We start from the raw sequence: 5,641 nt of genomic DNA, 5'->3' as shown, positions 1-5,641 counted from the left end.
TTTTTCCTGTCGTGTTTTGTTAGGATGAGAACAGAGTCATATACATATAAATTTATAATTAAAGAACATATTTTTACCAGAGCACTGCTCAGCTCTGGCTTTTGGTGGTGTGGGGGATTGAACCTGGGATCTGCAAGCCTCATGCATGGGAGTCATGTTTGCATAACCGTATGCTATCTCCCCCTGCCCATGTTTTTTAAATATGTGGTTAATAGTAGGTTTACAAGATTGTAAGTTACAATGTATAGTTCCGCATCACACCTACCACCAAAATTCTGTATCCCCACCCTCCCACATTCCAAAGATAAACAACATAGGAGAACAGAATCTTGAAGGGATATATCATCTACAATTCTGGATGCAAGAAAGTGGACAGCAACAGTGGGAGAAAGTAGGGGAGATTACATACATATCTATGTTAATTTTATTTATTTATTTTTGCCTCCAGGGTTATTGCTGGGGCTCAGTGCCTGCACAAGTCCACTGCTCCTGGAAGCTATTTTTTCCCTTTTGTTGCCTTTGTTTTATTGTTGTCGTTGTGGTTATTATTGTTGTTATTGATATCGTTGTTGGATAGGACAGACATAAATTGAAAGGGGAGGGGAAGACAGGGGGAGAGAAAGATAGACACCTACAGACCTGCTTCATGTCTGTGAAGCGACTCCCCTGCGGGTGGGGAGCTGGGGGCTCCAACTGGAATCCTTAAGCCGGTCCTTGCGCTTTGTGCCATGTGCGCTTAACCCTGGTGCTTCTACACTGTAACATGTGTGCTCAAGCAGGTGCGCCACCACCCACCCCCTAAAGCTGACTTTAAATGAGGAGAAGCTAGGGTAGATTTTTTTTTTTTTTTAAACCAGATCACTGCTCAGCTCTGGCTTATGGTGGTGTGGGGGGTTGAACCTGGGACTTGAGAACCTCAGGCATGAAAGTCTCTTTGCATAACCTTTATGCTATACCCCCACCCGCTAGGGTAGATTTTTTTTAGTTTTGCAGCTGGCTGGCAATCTCCCCCCTCAACATAAATAGGACTTTTCTTTCTTTTTTAAAATTAGGATATTTTATCTATTTGTAATTTAGAAATCTTTTTATTAGTGATTTAACAGTGGCTTTCAAGATTATAAAATTACAGGGGGTACAGTTCTATAACATACCTTCCACTGACTTTTATTAAGGGGGGAGGGATTGATGGTTTACAGTAAAAACACTTGTTGTATGCATGTTTTTCCAGTTTTCTGAAAAACTCTTTAACCCCCAGTCTGGGTCCTCCTCCACCATCATGTACCAGGACCTGAAAGCTCCCCCACCCAGTCCTTTACTTTGATGCAATACACATTTCTGCTCTTATTTGTCAACTTCTGTCCATGAGTGAGATCATCCCATATTCATATTTCTCTTTCTGGGTTATTTCCCTTAACATGATTCCTTTAAGCCCCATCTAAGTTAAGGTGAAGAAGGTGACTTAGTTCTTAGTAGCCAAGTAGTATTCCATTGTGATAAACAGGATTTCTAATCAAAGTAACCTTGGTCAGCTAGCTGTCATAGAGTCTGCTACATCTGCCAGTCTGTAGATAAGCCAAACAAAGTGTACTATGTTTACATGGAAAAGGAAAATTAAGCTTTTTGCAATCCTTTAAACTTGTTGCTATAAGGAAGTTGAAAACTATAATAGTAAGAGCCTACCATGCCAATAATTTGTTATTATCAATACTAGTCACAGCTAAGCTATGTTGTATGTCATTATATTTTAGACACCTTTTGTTTTCTTTTTATCTCCAGGGTTTTTGCTGGGGCTTTGTGCCAGCACTATACATCTACTGCTCCTGGTGGTCACTTTTTGGGACAGAGAGAAACAGAAGAGAGGGAGAGAGAAAGATAGACACCTATAAACCTGCTTTGCTGCTTGTGAAGTGTCCCTCCTATAGGTGGGGAGCCAGGGACTTGAACCCAGACCCTTGCATGGGTCCTTGTGCTTAGTAATATGTGCACTTAACTGCATGTGCTGCTGCCTGATTTCCCCCTTTTGTTGTCTTTGAAGTTTTTTTTTTTTGTTTTAAATACTTTCCCCCTTATATATCCACCACTGATTCATCCCCATATATTCAACCATAATTGTTTTCACCCCTAGAGCACTGCTCAGCTCTGGTTTATAGTGATGTTGTGGGCTGAACCTGGGACTTTGGAACCTCAGGCATGAAAGTCTTTTTGTATAATGATTATGCTATCTCCCTACCCTATTCAACTTAACACTAGCTCATTTGGCTGTGTATATAATTTTAGCTAACATATCATTTCTCAAATTGAAAGGTTTTGTTTTATTGTCACTGAAAATCTAGTGTCAAGTATGTCAAGATAAGACCATTTAGTAGGGTACCTGATTTGCCATCCAGGTTTGAGCCTGGCACCCACTGTACTGGGAGAAACTTTGGTGCTGTGGTATCTTTCCTATATTCTCTCTCTCTTTTTAAGAATTTATTTATTTATTCATGAGAATGATAGGAGAGAAAGAGCCAGACATCACTCTGCTGGTACATGTGCTGCCGGGGATTGAACTTGGAACCTTATGGTTGGGAATCCAATGCTTTATCCACTGCGCCACCTCCTGGATCACCCTACTGTCTTTCTAAAGCCCTGGCGATGACAAAAGGAAATGTACTTCTTTTGCTAAGTTCTGGAGAAAACAACAAACAAAAGCATCGATGGCTGTTTTACACACAACAAATTTGAAACTCCAATTTTACTTCAGGGGCTGGGGTGGAGGGTAGATAGCATAATGGTTATGCAAGCAGACTGTCATGCCTGAGGCTCCAAAGTCCCAGGTTTAATCCCCCACACCACCATAAGCCAGAGCTGATCAGTGCTCTGGTTAAAAAAAAGATTCAGGTGCTGCTGGGGAGGGAAAGCACAAAGTGAAACATGGATTGGACATGGTGTAGTGCACCTAAGTAAAGGGATCTGGGGAGGGACGATAGGAAGAAAACTTTGGAGGCCTATTACATAATGAGATTGTATGCATATGTCAATGATTGCACTGTAATGCATTAAACCCCTCATCTGGTTAAGCATGCCTGTTCCCCACCTGCAGGTGATAAGCTTCATAGTGAAGCAGGTCTGCAGGTGTCTATTTCTCTATCTCCCCATCCCTATCAATTTCTCTGTCCTGTCAAGTGAAACAGGAAGGGAAAAAAAAAAAAAAGAAAAGTTAGGAGTGGTGGAATCATAATGCTGGCACCGAGCTCTAGCTATAACCTTGTGGCAATAAAAAATAATTTATAAAAGTCGTTTTCAGAAGCTGTGATAGCTCACTTTGGTAGAGTTCAGTTTACTGTGGGAGTACCCTGCACAAGGAGAATGAATCTTACCCTCCACTGGCTGACTTTTTCTTTCTTTTTTTTTTAAGATTTTTAAAAAATATTTATTCCCTTTTGTTGCCCTTGATGTTTTATTATTGTAGTTATTGATGTTGCTGGATAGAACAGAGAGAAATGGAGAGAGGAGGGGAAGACAGAGGGGGAAAAGATAGACACCTGCAGACTGCTTGTGAAGTGACTCCCTTGAAGATGGGGAGCCAGGGGCTCAAACCGGGATCCTTTCACAGGTCCTTGCACTTTGCACCATGTGTGTTTAACCCGCTGTGCTGCCGCCCAACTCCTGACTTTTTTCCCTCTCTTTCTTTCTCTCTCCCTCCTCTCTCCTTCCTTCCTTCTTTCTTTGTTCCTTCCTTTATTTCTTTTCTTTTTTTTATTTAAGAAAGGATTAATTAACAAAACCATAGGGTAGGAGGGGTACAACTCCACACAATTCCCACCGCCCAATCTCCATATCCCACCCCCTCCCCCGATAGCTTTCCCATTCTCTATCCCTCTGGGAGCATGGACCCAGGGTCATTGAGGGTTGCAGAAGGTAGAAGGTCTGGCTTCTGTAATTGCTTCCTCGCTGAACATGGGCGTTGACTGGTCGGTCCATACTCCCAGTCTGCCTATCTCTTTCCCTAGTAGGATGGGTCTCTGGGGAAGCTGAGCTCCAGGACACATTGGTGGTGTCTTCAATCCAGGGAAGTCTGGCCGGCATCCTGATGACACCTGGAACCTGGTGACTGAAAAGAGAGTTAACATACAAAGCCAAACAAATTGTTGAGCAATCATGGACCCAAAGCTTGGAAAAGTGGAGAGGAAGTATTAGGGAGGTACTCACTGCAAACTCTAGTATACTTCTGCTTTCTTACTTTGGTGCCATACTCCAAACTCAGTCAATTTCTGCTTTGCGTTTCTACTTCTTTTTTTTTTTTTCATGCATAACATTCCCCAGATTCCCATTTAGCAATACAACCCCCACTATTTCATTCATTATTTTTCATGGACCTGTATTCTCCCCACCCACCCACCCACCCCAGAGTCTTTTACTTTGGTGTAATACTCCAATTCCATTTCAGGTTCGACTTGTGTTTTCTTTTCTAATCTTGTTTTTCAACTTCGGCCTGAGAGTGAGATCATCCCATATTCATCCTTCTGTTTCTGACTTATTTCACTCAACATGATTTTTTCAAGGTCCATCCAAGATCGGCTGAAAACGGTGAAGTCACCATTTTTTACAGCTGAGTAGTATTCCATTGTGTATATATACCACAACTTGCTCAGCCACTCATCCGTTGTTGGACACCTGGGTTGCTTCCAGGTTTTGGCTATTACAAATTGTGCTGCCAAGAACATATGTGTACACAGATCTTTTTGGATGGATGTGTTGGGTTCCTTAGGATATATCCCCAGGAGGGGAATTGCAGGGTCATAGGGTAGGTCCATTTCTAGCCTTCTGAGAGTTCTCCAGACTGTTCTCCACAGAGGTTGGACCAATTGACATTCCCACCAGCACTGCAGGAGGGTTCCTTTGACCCCACATCCTCTCCAGCATTTGCTGCTGTTACCTTTTCTGATGTGTGACATTCTCACAGGAGTGAAGTGATATCTCATTGTTGTCTTGATTTGCATTTCTCTGACAATCAGAGACTTGGAGCATTTTTTCATGTGTTTCTCTGCCTTTTGGATCTCTTCTGTGGTGAATATTCTGTCCAAGTCCTCCCCCCATTTTTGGATGGGGTTATTTGTTGTCTTGTTGAGTCTGGTAAGCTCTTTATATATGTTGGTTATTAAACTCTTATCTGATGTATGGCATGTAAAGCTCTTCTCCCATTCTGTGAGGGGTCTCGTGATTTGGGTAGTGGTTTCTTTTGCTGTGAAGAAGCTTTTTAATTTGATGTAGTCCCATAGGTTTATACTTGCCTTAGTCTTCCTTGTAATTGGATTCGTTTCATTGAAAATGTCTTTAAAATTTATGCGGAAAAAAGTTCTTCCAATATTTTCCTCTAAGTATCTGATAGTTTCTGGTCTAACATCCAAGTCCTTGATCCACTTGGAATTTACTTTTGTATTTGGTGAAATACAGTGATTCAGCTTCATTCTTCTGCTTGTTTCAACCCATTGTTTCCAACACCATTTGTTGAAGAGACTCTGCTTTCCCCATGTAATAGTCTGGGCCCCTTTGTCAAAGATTAGATGTCCATAGGTGTGGGGCCTCATTTCTGGGCTCTCAATTCTATTCCACTGGTCAGTGTGTCTGTTCATGTTCCAGTACCAAGCAGTTTTGATGA

This window comes from Erinaceus europaeus, chromosome X (assembly GCF_950295315.1).
Source record: "Erinaceus europaeus chromosome X, mEriEur2.1, whole genome shotgun sequence".
NCBI lineage: Eukaryota > Metazoa > Chordata > Mammalia > Eulipotyphla > Erinaceidae > Erinaceus > Erinaceus europaeus.
Note: the sequence above shows the minus strand (reverse complement) of the source record.